At 38.3% G+C, this 25,179-nt stretch overlaps 2 non-coding genes across 2 annotated transcripts; both read right to left on the reverse strand.

Moving 5' to 3' along the window:
- Positions 1-1,278: 1,278 nt before the first annotated feature.
- On the reverse strand, positions 1,279-1,434 carry LOC140327893 (small Cajal body-specific RNA 16). Its single transcript, XR_011920178.1, has one exon.
- Positions 1,435-3,481: 2,047 nt separating this feature from the next.
- Positions 3,482-3,637, reverse strand: LOC140327894 (small Cajal body-specific RNA 16). The gene has a single exon (XR_011920179.1).
- Positions 3,638-25,179: the final 21,542 nt, after the last annotated feature.

A 25,179-nucleotide genomic window follows, 5' to 3' on the forward strand; every position in this document is an offset into this window, starting at 1 on the left:
GGGTATTCCTGGTATATATAGTCTTAAACATATCAATTTATTTTAAAACAAAACACACAAGCAATATCTTCTTTAAACAAGCATATAGACATAATGTGATCATCACAACCATAGGCTATCAATATTTGTTTGATGACATGTTTTGCAGATGAGACTGTCCCCCAGTGAGTGCGCTGACGTTTACCAGGAGTTCCCCGTGATGTAGGCGCGGCAGGAATTTTAAATAATTTTTTATTGCATTCAATACAAATTACCTGTATTGAATGCAAATACAGTGGATTTATATGTCTAAAAGCAGTACATTGGCTTTCATGATTTTTTTTTTTTTTTTACAGTAAAATATAATATAGTAGGAGTATAACAAAGTTTATTATACTCATACTATATTATATACTGCTAAAGAGTGCCAATTGCCCAGATGTAAAGTGGATATTTTGATTTTAGTAGTTTGTCACATATCAAACAAAATTGCAATGCACAAACACATTTTTGGTCAGCTATTCGGAAATAAGACAGGACTATAACACCAAACAAAAAATTTGATTTATAGAACCACATAAAAAGAGCATCTTACTTCTCAGTACTGGGTTCATCAAGAGTGGCCCTCTAGTTCAGTATATTATAAATAAATGGCACCATGGTGCTGCAAAGCCAGGAAATCTGTACCACTCAGTCCAGAGCCATCTTGTGGCTGGAAAGTGGTACTGTGGGGTCCAGTTTAGTATCAAAGCCCAACTTTTTTTTTTATAGTTTCCACATCGGCAACATCATATAAATCTGTCACATATACATACATGTTGATACTTCAAAGGTAATAGATGTCCGCTTTCTGAAAGTGGCTCTGAATACCTCACATCAAATTTAGAGGACTTCCAGAAAAAAATGAGTCTGAGGCATTTACCATTAAACTGTTGCCAAAGTTTGTATAGACTACTGGAGCCATGAACAGTCTTGTAGATCTTCATAAAAAATCTGAAAAACAGAAGATTTTCTGGTTAAAATTTACATCATATTCCCTACATAACTACTTTTTCTAATATAGCAAAACCCCAAATCCATTTACATAAATTCAAACATACAAAGCTGATAGCCGACCCCACTTGTTTTGACAGACAAGTGATAGATTATATATATATATATATATATATATATATATATATATATACACATATACACACACACATACATACATACACACACACACACCTAACTAGGTTTCCCCTAAAAGACAAACTTTTTATATTGAATTTCCCTTTGCTCTGCATGGATTCCCAGTGTTCATGTATGCAGTATTATACATGAGCATCATGCTGCTGATAGATGCCCACACCTGTTACTGCTCAGGCTGGCCCAGCTAAGAGTCATTCCTGATGATTTCTCTTGGTCATAGTGAAGGCACCAGATACATCAATCTGCAGCCGCAGCTCAGACCATTCAAGCAACAAAAGCTTTGAAATATTGAGGAATGCATCAATGCTACAGGAAGCTGGGTCCATTGGCAAGGTTCATTAACAATCACCAATCCTATTTTCAAAAATTAATTTGTTTTTATGTGTAAGGGGCCCAAAATATTTACAGGACAATATTTATGAGGCATATTCACAATATAGTTTCCTGCCCTACAATTTAAGTTTACCCCTTTCAGCACAGAATTAAAAGTAGGGAATTCCTGCTATATATAGTCTTAAACATATCAACTTATATTAAAACAAAACACACAAGCAATATATTCTTTAAAAACAAACATATAGACATAATGTGATCATCACAACAATAGGCTATCAATATTTGTTTGATGATGTGTTTTGCTTCTTGAGGGGGAAGATAGCAAAATAGCCGGTTGAAACACCTGATGGCCAATTTAGAAAAAAATATATACAATAATCAAGTCAGTTTTTCAAAAATGTTTTTACTATTTAAACATACAGGGAAGAAAAAGGACAGAATAAAACTTTACCCTACAGCGCTTTTATGCGAGGATATAGCCAAAGAACCAATGTCAAAAAGTTTTGTATTAACGTTACCAATGTAAGCTCCAAAATGCTTTTTAGTTCACACGAGTTCCCACAGCACCAAGATGAGATGGTAAACTCCCATGAGCTAATATGAGTACTATAAATATCTCTCTGCAGTGTCTAATAATTATTAGTTGGAATTATTTTTTTGTGACTGTACTGCCATAGTAAAACAAATCCTGGGGTGAGTAGCTATTGGGATGAATTACAGCTTTTCAGCAGAAAGCCAGGTATCCAAACACAACATGGAAATGTTGGATATCAGCAGCTTCCACAAATAAAGATTAGACTCTGCACACTTGTTCACACTGCTTCTGATCAATATCACTGGTGATAAGGTCACTAAGACCATACAAGGCTCACTATAAATATTCACACATTATTGAAAGCCAAGAAAAGCCATCTCAGCCGGCTGTAGATAGACCTCATTATTCCGGCACATCCACATGACAGTAGGCACTTTAGAACAGTGCTCGCCGAACTTTTCAGACCTGCGGACCACTAAATGCACGGACTCCTGACCATGCATGCACAAGGGGCCGTGTGTCACTCAAAGGAGGAGAAACTTCCCCCAGAGTGATGTCATAATGACAAAACCCACCCACTGTGTCCAGAGACAACCCATCCCCAACCCATCGGCTGGGGGAGTGCACCGGCCAGAGCCACGGACCACCAGTTGGCGACCGCTGCTTTAGAATAAAAATGTCACCCCCCAAGCGGATTTGATTCTGCATGGTATCTGAAAACATGAACCTCCAGGCATGCCACATAGCTTTTATGTACATATTTTCCTGCCTGCAATATTACTCAATTATCAGCCCCAGGCACTTTCAATGGCGGTGTACTTAATGACCACATGCAGCATTCTTTAGACATATGAATCAGAAAAGCAAAATTTTAGTAAGCAAACAAACGTAAGAGCTTTACTTTCTATAAAAGAGCAAAGCTTACCAATAGATATTGTTTCCCTATCAACAGCCAATTTCAAGTTTTTTTTTGGCAATTTTGGTGAGGTATTGGAGCTTAAAACCATTCATGTTTATTACTTTCAATAGAGATTTATCCCTTATGTAAAAGTCAAATTAAGTAATAGAAGGGAAAGCATCTCATCAAGTTAGACACAACGTAATCTTCCTCAGCTTGAAGAGCGCCCTCTTCTGTTGTGGCTTCAGGTTTTATTCTACCCTTAACCTAATAAAATCTGAAAAGCAAAGTCTTCTTACTTAGGGCAGATTGAACTTCACACCATCAGTGCAGGTGCCCATTTTCTGTCATGTAGGGTCACAATTAAAGTAGAGTTGCAGCTGGAAGAAAGACAAATCCTCCATACTCGAGTATAATAATAAAAAAACAAAACATAAAAAAAAACAAAAACACACTGAAGCAGGATTCAAACAAATCCAAATTTACATATAAAAGGTTTCCTTTGCTCCAGTTTGCATGAATTTCTCCCTGTGCCTGCATTGGATTGTATGCAGTATTATACATGAGCACCAAGCTGCTGATAGATGCCCACACCTGTTACTGCTCAGGCTGGCCCAGCTAAGAGTCATTCCTGATGATTTCTCTTGGTCATGGCAAAGGCACCAGATACATCAATCTGCAGCTGCAGCCCAGACCAGTCAAACTACGAAAGTTATTTGAATGACACAGAAAATGACCTAATGCTACAGGGAAAAATATTAGGAACTGTAAGTTCAGGGTTCTGGGAAAAAATGTAAGCAGGTGGCAGCCCCTGTATTGTGACCCAGCTCAGTGCCGGGTAGTGCACCCAGCTAAAAGAACCTGGGGAGAACACTGAGGTATAGTGTGGCCATACATGTAGCAATCAAATGCCTTAATCATATCACTGCTGCTGGCAATCAAGTTATCAAGTATCCTCAATCAAACAGAAGAGAACCCGGTCACTTCCAGCTTGCTGGATTGAATTCGTATCCTTCCAATTATACAGACTTTCTCTGCAGTAAAGTCAGTTTACCTGTAGAATAAAGCAGCAGATTGCTTTGTATCGTTATAATCATGTTTATGTTACAGATTAAAATAGTTGAGGAAGCCTGCAGGGACCACAAATGGGGAAGTATTGATCTAAAAGCTGCTGCAATATCAATCATCTACCCTAGCGAATTTCCAATCTAGGACTCCTAAAGCATGACCCCAATCTCCAACAAATCATATATTGGTAGCCTTACATCTTATTGCTTGATCGTCTCCTGCCCGATATCTGCAGCCCAATTGTTATTTTTTTTTTTTTAATTATTCAGCATCATTTTTGCAATATCTAGTAACAAACTTAATAACTCTTACATCAAGAAAGTTGATGATTGTAAAAAGTAAACCATAATACATAACAGCTAGCACAGCAAGGGTTAGTGATCATTTAGGTCTAGGGAACCCAAAAAAATGACTTTTGCTTACCCTTACCCTATGCACCCAGCTTACATCTCACCTGTCCAAGAAGTACCCTCCCAATGCTAAGCTATTGCATCCTAGGAAAGGCATCTCCCCCTATGGTCAGCACACAACAGGCAGCAGAGGCTGATATAAACTCACTGGCAGGTTGTCCTATGAAATAATGCTACCTATGAAATCTGTCCTATCACCTGAGTGGGCGTGTACAATGACATCACAAACAGCTGTGTCTGATATATGTCTATTTTATTCTATAAGATCGTGCTACCAGGAGAGGAGCTTCCTGAGCATGCTCAGTGTGAGCTCCCTGAGAGTGGGCGTGTACTATCAACAATTAGCTGCATCTGCTCCCCACCCACCTTGTACTGTGAGATAATCCCAGCAGCAGCATGAGAGCTGTGTCTGTGTCCATGCTGCTGTCATTATTCCCATGTATAAACCTTCATATCACATACACCGATTGTCATAGAAATATGATATTTTCAGGGTACACAGGGGACCATGAGATCTGCTAATAAATTAAATATCAGCCCCCTAAATGTAATAGGTTGCTAGCTACGGGCTCACATGCCTGAAATCCTAATAACAATCAGGGATATTTTCCCATTAGGGGGTCTATTTTAGGACCAGGGTCCCCAAACAGAGTTTGCATGTTAGGGACCCCCGGGGGCCACGTCCATGCCAATTTGCACTGTGCTGTGGTGCCCCAAATGTATACTCGCTCGTTTACAAAACTTTAAGACTGCACTCAGACTGGCAGTGAGGTGCCCCTTCCTCATACAAAAGAACCCTGCCTAGGAGGAGACCGATCACTTCCGCCAGGAGTCAAATCTGCTGACACTGTGGTGCAAGGGACGCGGCTGGTGGGGTGTCTGTTACACATAACTGGCCACCTACCTTCCCTTACTCTCTATAAACCCCAAATTCTCTGTAAGAAAAGGAAAATAACTGCGAGTGCAGGACTCTTGTGGCTAACTCCCCCTAAAATTTCATTACTGCAGCAGCATCACAAATACAAAAAACTATACCTGTCATACCGTGCTACCCTGTCACACATAGCTGGCCCCTTACCTTCTGTGAACCCTAATTTCTCAAGAACGGGGAGATGTACGGCCCTTAATATGTAATAGTAAGAACATGTACCCCTTGGCTGTCACATGAATTGCATTTCTCTGGAAGTATCCATTGCACAATTATTGGGGTACAAAGAAGGTTAGCGCCCCCCTAGAACTGACAGGGCACATTATATGGTATGTGTAGTTTTAGCTTTTTGGTAATATGGCAGCTTGTTTTGATGAGTTATTTATGTTCTAATGATGCCATAGTAATTACATTTTAAGGGGATGTTACCCACAAGTGCACCCCTTTTGCAACTCCATTTTCAGTTTTCTACACTTCAGTGGTTCCAGAGAAATTGGGATTCAGGTACTTGAAGTGGCCAGGAATGTGTAATAGGGCAGCGTGTTTTGATTGGCAGAGTCTTTTATGAAGATGCCATAGTAATGTATTTTTAGGGGGTGTCACCCACAAGTGTCCTCCACTGGCCCCCACATTTTGGTTTCCTACACCTCACTGTTCCGGAAATATTCGGGTTCAAGTATTGGAAGTGAACAGTTATGTGTAATAATGCAGTAGGTTTTGATGGACATAGTTTTTATGTTCTGATGATGACATAGTAATGATATTTTAGGAGGTGTTAACCACAAGTGTACCCCACCTAACCATTCCAGAGAAATCAAGGTCCAGGCCTTAGAAGCTACCAGTAATGTGTAACAGACCAGAGCATTTTGATGGGCAGAATTTTTAATGTTCTTTAGGGGTAGTTAGGCACAGGTGCCCCCACTTGTCCAGGCATTAGAAGTGACCAGTAATATGTTACATGGGAGCTCTTTTTGAATGGGCAGATTTTTTAATGTTCTGATGACGCAATAGTGATTAAATATTAGGGGGTGTTAGCCACATGTGTCATTCACTTGCACCTACATTTTTGGTTTTGTACTTCTTCCCGTTCCAGAGTAATTGGGGTTCAATATAGGGAAGCAGACAGGGTAGTTTAGTATGAAATTTATAGTTTTGTAACAGGTAGGTAAAAAATTAAGGGACTCCACCCCAATGCTCCTTGCTATGTAAGTGGCCCCAGTGGTCCCCAATTTACATTTTCAATTTCGGGCTCCTAGCCACACTTGCTTTTGAAACAGCAAAACCAATGTTCAATTTCCATTTGTTTTTTAAATTGTGACCCACAGATCCTGAAAGGTGGGGAGATGAAATTTGGGGTGCTACTAGTTGTTAGAACATACGATTTAGGAGATATTAAGGTTTGTACGCAGTGCGATGTAAGACTACAGAATATGACAAGCACTTTCATCAGTGAAGCTGGGTGATCCAGCAAACCTGGAATGGATTTCTTTTTGCTAGCAAATGTTTTGAATCCTGGACCAGATTCATTCCACATTTCCTGGATCGCCCAGCTTCACTGATGAAAGTGTTTCCTCTCCAGCCTCAGAGAGCTTTAATACATCAGGCCCTTTATGTTTATGTATACTGGTGCCAACTTGTAGAATCTTCACTCCTTTGATGTTCAATACATAAAAAGAATTTTTTCTCTTAATGCAAAAAATCATTATTTGACAAATGATTAATTGCCTGGTGGCTTAAGTCCTACTTGCTGTATTTTTATGATGGTGATGGCATTTTGGGGTTCTCACCTTTTGACCCATGGAGAACCTAATACAGGAAGTAAGAAGGTTTTTGCAGTACATGTAGTGCACCATGATAAAAAGTGGTTGTAACTTATTAGAAGGACAATTTCACTTTCAGCCATGTTGTCCTTTAATCAAGCCCCTACCCCCAGATTGTAAGACCATTGGGCTTATACTTACTTTTTGCCCCAGTCCAAACATTTTATCTCTGACATGGACCTGGCCAGCTGTTCTCCATTCTGTTTGTGCTCACCAAGGTGCTATTCATTTTTATGGGTTGTCATATTTATAGCAGTCGCTATGAGATCAGATCACTTCAGACCCAGTTCATGTCAGTGGTAAGATCTCTGATCAGGGCTGGAGGTAAGAATAATTCAAGGCCATTTGCACTCAGGAGTGAGAAAGCTTTATAAACAGCTTACTCCAAAAGTAAAGCTGTCATTAAAAGTGGCCCTGAATATACTTAAAGTATACCTAAACTCACAATTTTCAATTTACATAAAAGAGCAAACAAACCTTTTATGCAAAGTAAAAATTCTCTGTTTTTTATTTAGGCGTAACACCCTTTTAAAAAAAAAGGGTGCAGCACTGCTCCCTAATTCTCGATTGCCTTTGGGAGTGCAGAGCCTCCTGGGATACCTACGTCACGCATGCCCCTTTTAACCCATCTTAACTTCCGCCCTCAAACTGAAAAATGCCCCAAACCTAACCCCCCTATCTCCTCCTCCTTTCTACTAACCCTTTCCTTGGCTGAATCCCCAGCCCCTGGTTTTATGCACAATCGCTGACCTTTATTAAAAAAAAAAGAATGCATTGGTTTAATTGCTGACCCATTACTTTGTAACCCTTTCGTTCGCCCATGGCTTTGCATTACAATTTCCTGACTTATTGCTTGACAGGCACATGGAAATTAAATTTGCAATTTTTATTAAAAAAGGAGCCATGCCAGAGAGAGTTTCCTATCTGAGACTGTCACTTATATCCTCAGCCAGTAGATGACACGTCCTTGAGCTTGCCAGTATTTTTGTACTGCTTCTCCATTCTGGCTAAACTCCATCCCCACTGATATTTGGTAACAAAACACTCATTCTTTCATACCAGGTGTCAACTCAAAGGTCCATCTTTGTCAGTCTTTCTCGCCATATGGGAATCCTTAAAAAATTTAGGGAAGCCCCGAACTCACAGTATCCTAGCGTGATTCTCAGTTGGGACGATTCCTCCTACATTGGTGGCCAATGGGAAGAATGTCACCTTGATGGCTGGGTTAAGTGTCCATCCTGTACTATTCATAACAGTCAGAATTTTCCCTTCAGCTGGTTCCTACTTTAGCCATATCTAAGCCAGGCAGCTGACTTAGGCTACATACACATGCGCAATAATTTTCATTACAAAACGTACGTTTAACGACTGATCAATGATTATTCACGATTATTTAAATATAATCCACCAATAATGTACACACACTAGATACGATCATTTGAACGATTCAGAAGTGACGTGTGCAGGAGAAAGTGTACCGCAGAACAATCCACAATCACTGAACAACCGTACACACAATAGATAGTGAACGATCATCGCCCAATCAGATCCGCCGGGACAGGGATTTGTTTCCAGCAACATTCCTCGTTCACCATCGTCGTTGGCCTGTTGTTGTTCACTTTTTTTGTTAACGATCATCGGACGATCGATCATTAGTCATTCGTTTCCAACTATAAATATTGCACGTGTGTACGTAGCCTTACTATGAGTCAAGCATTCTTTTTTTAGTAATGTACACTTTGTGTCATAAATCCACTATGACAGGCATGTCCAAAGTCCGGCCCGGGGGCCAATTGTGGCCCGTGTTCAGATTTCCACCAGCTCGAAGCCTCTGTCATAAAATCAATAATATGTGGCCCACCCGCACTGTTGAACACAGTATAAAATACACTAGCACAAAAAATTACACAATTGTATCAAACTTCTATAAGGTTTATAATGCACTTTGGCACCGTATAAAACAGCATTGTATCAGCTGATCTTTTCCTTTGGGGGTAAATCCCAAAATTGGAGCTAAAAGCAAATGTAAGCTGATACAAATGTCAGAAGTGATCTTGTTCCCCCAAGTAAAATACTGCATGGTATTATTGGAAACACTAGATGGCCCTCCATCCATAGGAATAAGAAGAATTGTACAAATATTTTACACCTTGGTCAGGATACAAATGCTGAAATCATTCTTTTCTTGTCATATATGAGCAAACAATTAGATGAAATCAACCTTTGACCTGCTCTGCATAATTTGAAATATCAGAAATTCATGTATATATAAACTCAATCACTAAAATTGCACAAAGAGCTAATATAATATGTTATCAGAAGTTCTTCCTAAATCTGATAAGATCTGAAACAATAACTTTTTTTTTTTGGGTGATATGTTGTTTTATTTTTTCCTTTAGAAAGCTTGTCCTGACTCAATACCATGTACAGATGATGAAGTGAGTGCATCAGCAAAAGACAAAATACATGACTACATATACAAACTCAATGGTGGAATTTTAGAATATACAATAAATTATAAACAAAACTTCATGCAGCCATGATTATTTTATCATTCATTTACGCAAATATCTGATTTTGACCTGATTTTGAGACTGAGAAAAAAGTGGACTGCGTAATGCGAGTGTTAAGATGGAAGACAGAAAGAACAGCTGTGGGAGTATCTGAAGTAAAGGTAAATGTTGCAGCAAACACAGGGGTACAATACATTTAACCCTTTCACATGTGAGTAAAGTGAAGCTTTCTGAATCCTGTGCAGGTTTTAACTTTTAGAAAGACAAAACCTATACATCTCAGTGGTTAGCACACCGGCCTTTGCAGCGCTGGGTCCCAGGTTCAAATATCAGCCAGGACGCTATCTACATGGAGCTTGCAGGTTCACCCGTGTTTGTGTGGGTTTCCTCCAGGTACTCCGGTTTCCTCCCACATTCCAAAAACATGCAGTTAGGTTATCTGGCTTCCCTCCAAAATTGACTTTAGACTGTGATAATGACATATGACTATGGTAGTGACATTAGATTGTGAGCTCCTTTGAGGGACAGCTAGTGACGTGACTATAGACTTTGTACAGAGCTACTTGATATGTTGGTGCTATATAAATACTGTGTAATAATATACAGGACCTTTTATCTCAAGGATGCCAGTATGTATCTACAATAAATATGTTACTCTACTGATAGTAAAGTGTTTATTAATCTTGGGTATCAAGCATTTGGACACCTCTGTACCACATGAGGGAGGTCTGGATTTCTTAGCATTTTTCCTTAATGATTTTCTGGTTGAGCAGTTACTAATAGATATATATCTGTTTAAGCCAACGTATACTTTACTATAAAGACTACTAGCCTAACACTATAAAAAAAACTATTTTTTTAATTACCGGTACTTACATTTTATTGCGATTTGGTAAAACCAACCTACCATCCATTCTTTATTTATTTATTACACATTTATTCTTTATTTACCCATTACACATTGATGAATTGATTGATTGTGTGATTGCAATAAGATACAACACTTTTAAAACATTTTTTCTGTATTGTCTTGCATTTTTTTACATAGTTCTTGATAACGGTCCAAGCTCATTCCCTGAAGAAGCCGAAATGTGTCGGGATAACGGCGAAACAGGTTTTGAACCGTATTGCTTGCTTAATATTTAAGGAACACTCTGTCTAGGTGAAGGGTCAGAAAACCCCATGATGTTATTGGGGCAGACCCAAATGCTTTCAATGTATATAAATTCTTGATGGAAACTTACTATTGTCATTATTACAATTCATCTTGATTTGCGTAAAAAAAAAAAAACTGCTTTTTTGCCCTTATTTCTATTTGATTACTGTTACCCAAGGGGGTCGGCCATTATTTAATTTCAAAAAACAATCCCAGGAAGAAATATAACTCTTTTTTGTTGGTTGAGAACACTTGACAAACCGTATTTACCCTTTATCACATTTGTCAAGGAGAAATTTTTCAGTTTGCATGAGTTTTGTATTGGTTTTATAATGACAGACAAAATCATCTCTCAGGGTTTTTTTTTATTCTTTTTTTGATTAAAGAGACTATCTGGACCAACTAAAATCCTAGTATCTAAGAAATATAACATAGAGATGAAGGTCCTGGTGACCACTGTCAGAATAGTAAGTGGGGGAAATGCTCCAGTGGAGACACACATTTCCTGTAACGCTTGTCTAAGAATTGATTTCTCTTCACTTTTAAGGGTTTTTATTTTACTAACTGTTATGTTTCAGGACAGGATTTAAGATTTTTTTTCCAACGGAAAAACTGACAGTAATTAAAAGCCAACAGGAGTTTTAATACATCCAACTTTTATCAAAAAACAACAACAACAAAAAGTTTTGGTTTTAGGTAGACATTAATGCTTTAATTAAGTTTGTTTGTCTTGGGGTTGTGCACTATTTTCCCCTACAGCTTTTTTAACATGCACCTGTAAAGAGCATTATTGGCATGTAATGTAAGCATTTTCAGCTCTTCTTGCGATTACTGGGCAATATAGAAGTTAAATCCTAAATCTTGATAAACAAAAACCACCTATAGCATAATAGATCATTTCAATGGTCACAAGTAATCAAATCTGCTACAATCTCAGGCCGCTTTGTAGGTTCAGAGACCCATCCTCCCTTAAATCCTTCACTTACCTGCTACCCCCATACCCCTTCTCATGTAGTAAATGCACCACTCCATGGTATGGGATTATATGGCCTATGCAGCTGCTTTATTATCATTTACAAATGTTCACAAAAGCCTTAATATACCATAACTTTGTTTTAACATATTTATCCATAACATGTCTGACATGAACCATCACTGTGCTCGGCTGCAGGTCCTCAGGGCATTCCCCACCAACAAAAAACCACCATGGGGGGCTGCTACTCCTTTACCTGTTGTTGTTCCCGGCCCTTCACCAGGATGATAACAGCCCCCCACACTCCGTCGTATTTCACACTCCAAACTACACAAGACCACCACTACTACCCCAAGGATCTCAAGCTGCCACCGCCCATAACCTCCCCTACCACAGGGAGGGTGGGAAGGAATTTCTTCCCCACCACCACACCAGGTCTGATCCCACTTCCTTTCCCTCTTCTTTTTGACTATTTGCTCACTCCACCACCCTATTTCCTACCACCAATCCTCACCCCTTTAGCTGACCCTGATCCCTCCTCTTCTATAAACTCTTGCTTCCCATTCACCCCCTAATAATGCCGGCCTTTCACCTACCCTCCTTCCACTCACCAGTCTCCAAGCTTACTCCTTGGGCTAGGTCTGCCACGTATTTGGCATTTTGGAGAGGGCCAGTGCAGTGCCAGGTTGTGAAAGACTTTCTGCATTCCCATACCCAGCACTGAAATAAGCCAACACTGGCGGATTGATATAGGAGAGGAACAAGTGCAGGAACAGGTAACCCGGAAAATAAATACAGTGATACCTCAGCTAACAAAGATAATTCATTCAGTAATCACACTTGTTAGGCAAAAAGAAGCAAAAATTCAGCTCAGGGTTATGTTATCAAGCATCCAATAATGCATTTGTTAGCCGAGTCTATCTTCGTTATCCAAGTCCGAAACACAGCGGGAAAAAAAATCTTTGTTAGCTGAAAAATTTGTTAGCCGAGGTATCACTTTACTACACAAGTTTACATAACCGTGCCACTGACCACCAATGTGGGGGTTGTTAATGACCATGAATTTGTATGCATTTGTGGATTGTTAACAGCACTGCCATTGGTCCCCTGTTCAGGAGGAAGAGGTTAAACACTGACCAATGACTCTAGTGTGGGGGGGTGAATTAAAAAACTCAATCAGCACCAATGTAAAAGGTAGGGGGTTGTAAGTTAAAATTTTTGTGATCACTGACACCAATAAAGGAGGTTTTGCTGGAGGTTATTATTGCAAATGCCACTAATGCAATGCATCAAAACATGCTATGATGCCCCTATTATTATTAAATTTTAATAATAAACAGGATTTATATAGCGCCAACATATTACGCAGCGCTGTACATTAAATAGACTGCTTGGATATAAACGTCACTATGGAGAAGTATACACACTATAAATTTAGGATATAAAATAGAATACCAAGCAAGACTTGTTGTTTCTGTGCCGTTTTTCCCTTATTGTGTTTTATGTCAGAGTAGCCATGACATGCTGAGCAGTAAAAAGGGAAGGCATAGTGAATGCTGACTACTGCCAACTGTGAGACTCTGCATCTTTCCCATCTTTCTCTCTGCTCCTTCTCTCTAACATATTTCTCAGCTGACAGAGGCTTTCAATTAAGAGGATAAGGCGTTCTCTCTCCATCCCACTGTGCGCTAAGGGATCTCTGCTTGTGTTTAGCAGTTGTTTGTGCAGGATTTTGCCTGCGCTCTCACAGTGTGTTCTGCCCCAGGCTGTAAACCATTTAGAAGCAGCCCCTGCCCTGACAGATATAGAAAATAGACAACCCTTCAAGAGAGGAACGGGCGGCCTGGGGACTTGCCCAGCATTGCCCTGCCACACATCAAAATATTCTTTTATGTCAACTGAAGTGTTGTTTCCTAGCACTAGGATCAAACCCTTGCAGCCCTTTAGATTTACATATGATGATTGTGAATTTCCATTTTATGTGAAAAATCCTTTTTTGCATTAAAATACTTTGAATATGTACTTGAACTTTACATTTTCCACATTTCAATTCCAAAACCCTCTGAATGATTGAGGTATATTTTTTTTACACATCTTTTAGTTTGGGGGAGCATACCATGCACCTCTCTGTGTTTAACTCTGCAGTGTTTACACACTTGGCAGGCTTTAGGGCCAAGCACAAGACAAGCCAAGACAATTTACACAGGGCTATTTTTGTTTTCAATAAATTTTTATTCAATTTTACAAAGAACAATACAGTTTAATTCACAACAATAGAACAATACAGTTTAATTCACACAAAAAAACAGATCATCACCATCTTCATGATTGAAAAAGAACACAGTAAATAATGAACACAACACTATTAAGCAAAACAAAAATAGGGTTTATGAGGTCTGTAGAACACTTGATTTAAAATATTATTGATATTATATTGATATTATATGTATTACACTATCATAAATGTAACAACCTGGTGTCAAGGTCGGGCGTGCTATGGTGGTCCAACCATGGTGTCCATATCTTTTGCTTGTGGGTGAGTATGATGAGTATGAGGATGGTTCATATTAGTGGCCGAATAAGGGGGCTATAATGCCAACCTGTTATTTTCCTGACTGAGCTAAGGCTGACTTCCTTCAAAGTCTGCTGCAGGCAGGAGAAACCATTTCCTAGGTCTCTTCTACCCTAGTGATCACTTACATTTTGTAACTTGTATGCCAGTATGTACATAATCTGTGAGCATAGGGGGTCTGGATACTTGGATATAGTGGTAATATTGGATGAATTGGATGTTACATTTATTGTTTATTGGACAATCATGACATGTTCTGTCCTTGTTTACTCCTGATAAAGCGGAGATCGATGGTTCCCCGAAACGCATTGAAGTCTGGGAGCCGTTGCTTCAGAGAGGACAGAATCCTGTTGGAGAAAATTGCACGTCCATGTGTTTCAAATTCATTAATTGATTCAGACAGTAGCATGCTCAGACAGGAAGTTAGGAATACTCTGAATAATTCTGAAGTTCTATAGATATTGTTTTGTGCTTAAAGCATTTTTCATGAACCCAAACCTTGATGAAATGTGCATGTATTGAGAGATGTATTTTTTTTTTTGCACTAAACTTTAAAAAACCCAATTGTATATATATATATATATATTTATATTTATGACTCCTCCCCTTTGGCTTAAAAAAATTTGGGAAATGCAATTGGAGTGGTAGAACCACTAGCCACTTCCATACATATAGTAAATGTTTTATTTTTTATGGATGCAAACTGACACAACCAGTGCCATTTAGAGTGACTAACATTCCAGTGCAAGAAGGTGAGAATAGACATCTAATATTATGTGTAATGTTGGAGTTTAGGTGCTTTGTACCTCAAATAAATTCGCCATGCATGTAGGTAAATTGCATTAAAAACAACAACAACAAAAATGGAAAACCATTTTATTTTTTCTAATTTACCAATTCCAATGTTCCTAGTTCTAGAAACATTCTCTTCTGGGCCTCTTCCAGCTCTGGGACGGCATGAAAGCTGGATAACTTTTAATCTTACCTCCGATAAAGCAAGAAGGGGGAATCCCATCCAAAAGTCAGGGGGTTATAACCTTCTCCACTCTATCTAAAACTAAATAGCAATTTTTTCGCATGTTTTTAGTATATCATGTTGGCCACTAGAGGCTGCTACAGTTTTTTTTTTTGATCTGCACCATCCTATTGGCTCGGAGAGTCTTCTACATTGCCACTCAAGGCTTCCACAACTTGGTGCCCAACTGGATCACTCAGGTTCACTGATGAAAGTGTATCCTCTCCAGCCTTGGAGAGCTTTAATAAATCAGGCCCTAAGTCTCCACTTCTTAAATTGGTGTGTACCGATTCCAAGACCATTTATTTGATTTGATTTGCATCATAATTGTGACATGTCCTACATGTCTAGCTGGTGAATTGTAATCATGCCATGCTTCGGTGGTGTAATTAACAAAATGGTTGGGGACAAAGGGGACTTTATAAGTAAATTGTTGAAATAGGAGTCACAAATCCACCTACACATTTGAAAGTTCCCCAGTTTTTACGGGGATCACCTCTCTGTGTTCCTTTGTAATGACTAGAAATTAAACTATTTCTCAATGAACATGATCTACAATAGACAATTTCTTGGTAATCACTTATGTACCTCGAAATCACAAGTTAGAAGAAACCAATATTCATTCAGGATACCACGTGTTGCACACATGTTGGTAATTGTGGATAGTTATAATCTTAGTGGTTGGAGGACCTGATTTTGGAGTTGGTTTATATAACTTATGTCCACTTATAGATTTTATCTTATTATTCGCCTTCTTTAAACAAGTTTTAGAGTAGCCCCTAGTTAGTAACTTGGATCGTAACTTCAAGGCTAATATTTGTATTGGATACATTGATGTTTCTGAAGGTTCTCAAATATCTCGGTCTTGGGGTATCCAGTACTAGTTCCGTAGAAACGTTCAACTGGACATGGTGTTGTAATGTTGAGCATATTTTATAGTCATCCAAGCCACTTCTTCAGTGTCAGGAAAATGTGATACTTCGAATATCTTGGCCTTTCCAGTTTTGTATTTATTATTATTTTGGAGAGGTGTCCCAGTACATCACATATGACCAAAACTATTGAATTTTGTACTTTTGAATTGAATTATTGAACTATTGTTATCCACACTAACTCATATTTTCTGTTTAGTTCTCTACGAATGAACAAGAAATATAGAAAAAGGAAATCTAATGAGTTACTACAGACAATTAGAGCCTTAAAGTCTTTTGACACTCCCCATCACGAAGCCTTTCGTTTCTCCAACATTTCAGTACATTACATGTTTTCCTATGAGAAATGGAGCTGTCAAGCACGTGGGTGCTGATTCTCAAACTGAAAAGCAAAAGGCAAACAATCTCAAGCTCACATAGGAGTCATGCTGTCCTGTATTGTAATCAAATATTGCATTTTTGTACTATTTTTAAAGCCTCTGCTGCCAGCAGAAACAATCTAGCAGCTTTAAAGATGATTTGCTTTGTTGATTTAACCCCTTTGAAAGCTCTCTAGTAGATGGATAACGTTCAATGGCTGCTAAGCAAGTTAATTAACAAGGCTGAGTCGATGGCCTGTCCCCTGAGGGGCAAGTAATGGAAAAACAAATAACCTGATTCCTTTAAAACCAGAAATCCTTATTTCAAAGGCGTCGTGGACAGAAAAGACCGAAGAATTCCAATAGTAGCAAAGAAGATTTTTTTTTTCTAGGCAAAGCCATCTCAACGGACAAGATGGTGCACAGCTGCATGCAGAGCAAAGCAGAAGGGTCCCATTCTGCCTCATGTTTAATTCAAGGGAGTTTGGTCTTTGTGCATATTTTTCATCTACTACTGAAGAGATATTCCGATCAGATTAACACTGATCCAGCATTGTATCCCCTCTATTACTAGTTCGTAATACATGTTCAAAATGGCCAACTATATCATAGTGATCCCTCGAGCCAGTCTCTAATCCAAATGGGTATGCATAGCATGCTTAATCTAAACCCAGAAACAAAGTTTTAATTTACTGCAGTTTACCAGTCCTTGGATGTGTTGGCTACGATCATTTTCTTTCTTTTAGGCTTTTAGTTTTCATTTATTCGTATCTTCTTATCCTACTGCTTGCTTACTTCCCATCCCAGGCTGACAATGCTTACTTCCTGCACTGTATCTATGGAGGAAAAACATTGCCATATGTGAGTGCTGTCCTGATTTGGACTAGAAAACCTCACTTCTCTATTAGAAAGGGGCTTGCTTTGTAGCTCACATTGTTTGACATTTTATTTATTGCACACGAGGTTACAAAGAAAACAACAATTCCGACAGGGTTTTGTTCTGTACTTGCAGAAAATGTGTTTATCCTTCATAAAACAAATAATGTTAAAAGATCCAGGGGATTGTACGCAGCAGTTTATTATATTTGTGTTCTAGGACATATAAATACTTTACAGAATGATTCATCCAAAGCTCATTTTCTACAGAATACCTTCTGGTACTAAGTTGCTTTTCCCTGCCTATTGGGTGACTACGTTTAATGTATCCCCTACACATGGATACAGGAACAATATTGAGGATAATTTCATAAAGTTCTTCCAGACTGTTGAATCCATTTAACCTGGAATGGACCTGGACCAGGATTAAAAACAATAGCAGGAGATTTCTAAGAAATCAATTACAGGTTTTGCTGGATCAGCTAGGTTCACCCATGATTGTCTCCAGTCTTGGAGAGCTTTAATAACTCTACTAATTAGTAATTTGTGTCTCAGCAGTTTATCAATTAGCTTATCTATAGCCAAAAGTCAGAAATTCACATGGTTGCTTCATGAGACATGTAGTTAACATGTATAGAGATATTATACTTTAAAGCTAAAACATAAAAATACACACATCTTAATGACTTGATTTTCCTCCTAATGTCATACTTTAATGTGGGTACAGTCCGGGGTGCAGTTGGTATGGAAATAATCTGGGAAAACTGCCATGTTGTATACTGAACCATTCTGCATCACAATGTGGAACATTACAGTGGAAAGTTACAGATGATTTAATAATAGTCTGAAACATCTGCCACTTGGAATATTGAGAAATAACTTGCATTATTTTGATGTTATTCAAGGCACTTTGCCAGAATTCTGCTGCTACAGCAGTATGGCTTCAAAACTGTAATTAATTACGCAGTTGATTATGTATATAGGGAAAGTGGGTAGACAGATAGACAGACACAGATAGATAGATGGACAGATAGATAGATAGATAGATAGATAGATAGATAGATAGATAGATTAAATATTTGGACAGAGAAAACTTTTTTTCTCATTTTGGTACATTACCACAATTAATTTTAAATGAAACAACTCAGATGCAGTTGAACTGCAGACTTTCAGCTTTATTTCAGTGGGTTGAACAAAAAGATTGCATAAAATGTGAGTAAAAAAAAGCCTTTTTTACACAATCACTTCATTTCAGGGGCTCAAAAGTAATTGGCCAAATTAAAAAGCTAAAAATAAATTGTTCATTCCTAATACTTGGTGGAAAACCCCTTGCTGGCAATGACATCCTGTAGTCTTGAACTCATGGACATCACCAGATGCTGGGTTTCCTCCTTTTTAATGCTCTTCCAGGCCTTTACTGCAGTGGCTTTCAGTTTTCTGTTTGTTTGTGGGCCTTTCTGTCCGAAGAAATGCATGCTCAAATGGGTTCAGATCAGGTGACTGACTTGGCCATTCAAGAATATTCCACTTCTTTGCTTTAATAAACTCCTGGGTTGCTTTGGCTGTATGTTTTGAGTCATTGCCCATCTGTATTATGAAACGCCTCCCAATCAATGTGTCTGCATTTAGCTGGATTTGAGCAGACAGTACATCTCTGAACACCTCAGAATTCATTCGGCTGCTTCTGTCCTGTGTCACATCATGGATAAACACTAGTGTCCCAGTGCCATGGCAGCCATGCACGCCCAAGCCATCACACTGCCCCTGCCATGTTTTACAGATGATGTGGTATGGTTTGGATCATGAGCTGTTCCATGTCTTCTCCATACTTTTTTCTTGCCATCATTCTGGTAAAGGTTGATCTTGGTTTCATCTGTCCAAAGAATGTTTTTCCTGAACTGTGCTGGCTTTTTTAGATGTTTTTGAGCAAAGTCCAATCTAGCCTTGACAAGGGTACAGTCCAAGAAGACTCTGATGCCCGACCAAAACTTCCAACCCCCTCCCAACCAACCTCCATTAACCAAGAAAGGACACTTACACCATACTGTTGGAAAAAATTTTTGGCCACAGCAGCCCATTTATTAACACCATAAATCCGTATCAACAAACAAATATTAACAAATCACATTTATCCATGTAGGTCCATGAAAGTTGCCAATCCTCCTCCAATGTCCTGCTGTCTGCGATCCTCCACAAGGCCCCCAGACGCCCATACACCGCCTCGGGGACAGTTGTCGGATCTACAGACAGTTGCCTCCACAACAACCAAGTGTCATGCAAGGCCCACCATATTAACCGACTCCAACCATACTTCTTTGCCCCCATTTCCCCTGTATTTTCATTACCCCGCCTTAACTTCCATGGACCCTGAAAAAGAAATAACCGCCCACCAGCTGCTATGACAATTGCCTCCCCGTCTATATACTTTTTTAGGGAGGGAGGGTGAGAGCGCTTGCTCTTGCAGATTTTAAAGAAGTGATGGCATGACCCACCGTGAAGGACATTCTCCCTTCTCAAGTAACAGGCAGCTTTGTCATTTTGTCATTTTGTCATTCTCTTGCTGTACTGCAGAAAAAAAAGCTGTACCTGTGCCCTTTGACATTCTCTGAGCACTAGACCCTCCCTTGGTTTGCCTTATTGATAATCCACACCATTATTAACATAGTCAAATGATAGTAAACCACACTTCAGATTAGACTCTAGTCTCAGACATTCCAGAGAATTAAACAAAATACACCTGAAGTGGGGCCATACTTACAAAAGAACTTTAACTTATTCCCTGTTCCTGCCGGCTTCTCCTCTTCTGTGAATGGCTCTCTGTAGCCTCCTTTGTAAAACACCCCATGCTGCTTTAGCAGGCCTTTCAAGTTATCATCTACAATTCTGTACAACACTCAGCCTGATTTATTAAAGCTCTCCAAGGCTGGAGAAGATACACTTTTATCAGTGAAGCTGGGTGATCCAGCAAACCTGGAATGGATCTGGCCCAGGATTTAAAACATTTGCTAACAAACAGCAAATGGCTTTTAAGAAGTTCATTGCAGATTTTCTGGATCACCCAGCCTCACCGATAAAAGTGTATCCTCTCCAGCCTTGGAGAGCTTTAATACATCAGGCTCATTGCAGCTGACTATGCTATGGGGCCATCCACAATCCAGAGTTTCTAGGGGTAAGTAAAATATTCTTAACAAATAAGAACATTTACCTTTGCAGTTTATGAATCTGTGGAGTTTAGCTTTAAATATTTAGCAAGCAGCACCCAACCTGAATGTCCAGGTCCTAAAAGGTAAATCGGATTATTGATTGTGTCTAGCGAGCTGAATAACCCCTTAAAATCTTGTATCAGCAGAAGACCCAGTAAGTTGGTTCTCTTGTTAGAGTCCCTGGATATGTCCTAACTATATTTTGTCCTACCTTTCCCATCAAAGACAGAAGACAAAAAAAAAAAATATATATATATGTGTGTGATTACAGCACATACCATTCCATCGACTACCCACTGTGATTTTTGGCCACTGGGACCCAGATGGTATAAATGGAGAATAATCATGGCATGCAAAACTTTGATTTTGTTGTTATTTCGCATGAGTAGGTCTAAGCCTTATTTTCTTACCATTTCTTATACCCCCTTACCAATCCTAATGCCTTTTCTTTTCATTTTATTTGTATGGATTGAGGTACTTCAAAATACATTATGTATCTAGACAGACTACTGAAAAAGCTGTTATTTACTAAAATGGATTCACTGTAATTTCAAAAAAACTCAACTATACAAAATGTTAAAAAAAAACCCTGCAATGTACGTTTCTGATAGATTGCATTATTCACTGAAATAGCAGTCTCAAGAAAATGTGCAGCTTTTGAAATTAACATTAATATACAAAAACAACATTTTTTGACTATTTTCCATTGGAAAAAAAATCCTTTCTTTTAGTACTGACGTAATGAACCCCCTTTACTTAATATGCCTACACATTTACTGTACCAAGGACAAACACTACCGTGGCGTATTCTCTGTATGAAACATCACTCATCCATACATCTGGCAAGCACTGCCCTTGAATGTGTATAGAAATATTCAACATATCTGTCTTTGAACCTCCTTTTTTTTCTCTGTTATAGATTGAGAGGTAAAACTTAGCCAAAGAACGTGCAAGAAAAAGCTTGGCGGACCAGACAGAGCTTATGGGGGAAAAGCAATCTCTGTGCTAAGAGAGGATAGATTGAGACAAATGCGGAGATCCGAGACGCACACAGTCATTATTGGGAGCCACAACAGAGATGTCTGTAGAGGATGGAGAATTTCATCAGCACTTGAGAGGAGGAAAATATTTACTTTTGATTTATACTAGGAGAGGTGAGACAGGAAAAAAACAAAAAAGTGGCAGACATAAAATACAATATGATCAGGAAACTAAATGATGGATGAAGCAGACATGCTTGCTATATTTATTAAACCTACAGTGACAGGGAGCTGACTGTGCTTCTATCCTCTGTATTCTACCAGAAAATGTTATGTGTATAGCTGGTGCTGCTTGTAAAGAGAACCTGTCAGCAGCCCAATTATTTCAACTGCAATCCTCCCTTAGGATAATGTGCATTTACCATATTTCAACCTCTGGAGGAACTCTTTTTAGGAATGTCTGCTTCTAAGTATTGGTGCCCAATGCATGGCCCAATAGCACTCTGTAGAGTGCCACTTTACCAGGTATGCTAATAATGTATACTGTATATTCCACTACCAGTACAATATAAAGAGGGATCAGAATATTAAAGCTAAACTCTAGTCAGATAAAAAAACACAAGTTTGTTCACTTTTATATTTATTGTTACATCATAAATAGGAATAGTATATAAGTATTTACACTGGTCAATAAACATTTTCTTGCTATACAGATTAAAGTCATTTTAAGTTATGTTTGATGCACAGATTCCAAATATGGTACTGGTTTTTGAAATATTGACCTAAATAATAACCTCATAGAAAACTAATGAAACATGAAAATTAAGCAAAATTTAACTATATATGCCTACATATTCAAAATTAAAATTTTAAAATACCTAATTTCAATTTATTCTATATTCATTGTATTTAAAGAACTAATCACAAAAAAGTCATTATAAAACTCAGTTTGTATGATTTCCTTTTATGCTGATGATCAGGACAATCACGTTGAAGGCTCCAGCAGTAGTCTGCCATCATGTGTCTCTCCCATCTGCCCTGATACCTTTCTTCCATCTCCTTTATATCTTGATGGAACCTCTCCCCTGGTCCCTCACTGAAATCGCCAAGGTTTTCTGGAAATGTTTGCAAATAGCTATGGAGATAGTGTACCTTTATGCTCATAGTAGCATCCACATTTTTAAAGTTTAAGAGCAAGTTTTGTACCAGTTCTTCATAATTTTGTGCTTTGTGGTTACCCAAGAAGTTCTTGACAACCATGACATAGCTGTGCCAGGCAGAAGCTCCAGTATCAGTCATGTAACTTGTGAGATTTAAATCATTTATCAGTTTGCGAATCTGGGGTCCATCAAAGATTCCTGCTTTTAGTTTTTCAGTACTCAATCCAGAGAAGAATCTACAAACGTATTTGAAGCAATAGCCGTCCTTGTTCATGTTTACCCTTGGAGGCCATGACACTTTTTTCTAGTGATCCTGCTTTGCTCTACCATCCCACAAGCAGATGAAACATGGGTACTTTGTGTAGCCACCTAGCTGTCCAAGTAGGAAGTTCACCATTTTTAAATCAACACATTTGGACCATTGGTGTTCATAATAGCAAAGGATTTGTAAGACCATTTTGATATTTTCATATTCTTCTTTAAGTTTTGTTGAGTGACCAATTGGAATTGATGCATAGCAGTTACCATTATGCAGTAAAACAGATTTCAAACTTCAAGTGGAACTGTCTATGAAAAGCTGCCAGTTTTTTCTTCTCGGTATTCTGGTACTCCTATATGGGCTAGTAGTCCAGGGATGTAACAACAGTACACAAAGTCTTCATCTTCACTGAAATATGGTCGGAGTGTCACCTCTCTTGTCCTATAAACCATTATTTTATCTTCCAGTCTCAGACAGTTCTTTTCTTTTAACCTGGAGGCTAAAAGTTCGGATGCTTGTTTTGACAGACTTGGACCATGTTGGGAGAACTGCTGGTTTGATGAAACACTTCCTTCATATTCACTTCCATTGCTAACTCCTGGATTACACTCCAAACCCTGTATATCCTCCATGTTGGATACAGGAATATCAGGGAGTGTACTGAACACTGGTATGGGAACATCAGCACCATGTGGCACAGGTCGTCTTGCTGATTCCAAATCAGTGTACTCCCACTTGTTTTTCTTGTAACAATTGAAACCTTTTACATTCACAGCACAAAAATAAAACTCATTATGATGATTTTTGAGCTCTCGCCATACCATGGGTACACCAAATTTCAAGCTTTCCAGTTTTTCATTTTTTCCACTGACAAAAACACAAGTTTTGCATACCATATGGGGAGCCCAATACTTATCTTGATCCCTCAGTTTAATACTAAACTATACAAGATATGATTGTTTCACAAATTCTGTAATGTTTCTTCTCAGTTTCTGCTGAGAATATTCACCACAAATGTAGCAAAATACATTCGGGTCATTTAAACAACTTCTTCTTAAAAAACTCATATTTCTGTAAAAAAAAAAAAATGTATTAATAAAAAAAAAGGCAGTTGAAAGTTTCATAAAATTATGCTACATTTATTATATAAAATGCAAAACATCGGTGTAAATAAAGATTGATAATAATATGCTGTGTTAACATTTGTTGTTGGTAAAATCATCTATTCTGATTCCTGTATCACAAGAACTAGAGCCAATTCAATGAAACTGATGTCATTTCTGGATTCACCAGACCTGAAATACACTAAATATATTGAAAAATTCTTGGCAAGTGAAAAAAAATGTTTTTTGTTGATGTGTGTTGTGTTATTACAGTAATAAAATAAAGCCATTTCTATGCAGCTGAATGAAACAGATGATTGAAGGAAAGCATAGTCATATATAAGAACACATGGTCATAGAATGATCTCCATGTAGATCCATTTGCTGCACAACCCTGTCCTAATCTTTATAAATGGGGCACTAATGGTGTGTAGCGAAGCGTTGAATGCAGATAGCAATATCTGCTCTGCTTTATAAACGTCCACCTAGTGCAGGGTTAGTTAGAGTAGCTAGGGAAAGGGAACACTGAATTGATCCATTATTCTTCAATCAATTGATATATGATTAAAATGTATATGATTTTTTATGGTAACTTTTTTTTTAATAAAATTAGATCATATTTTTATGTGTTTTGTATTATAATACACAGATATGTAAAAGTGACCTATCAAAAGTAGGGTTTTTGCCTTTTACTAGTCATGTGTATCTTAATCAGTCTATAACATCATTGCCAATGTCTTTTTCTGCTTGATTTAATGGCTGAATCACATCCGACTGATTCAGCACAATGCAATGCTTACATAAGCTTTTTATTTTTATTTCCTGGGGAGATCAGGTCTATGATTAAAGGTAATTTATTTTAAACTGACAGTACAACATACAAAAGACTTTATCACATCTCAATCACATATTG

Source organism: Pyxicephalus adspersus, chromosome 3 (assembly GCF_032062135.1).
Source record: "Pyxicephalus adspersus chromosome 3, UCB_Pads_2.0, whole genome shotgun sequence".
Classification (NCBI taxonomy): Eukaryota; Metazoa; Chordata; class Amphibia; order Anura; family Pyxicephalidae; genus Pyxicephalus; species Pyxicephalus adspersus.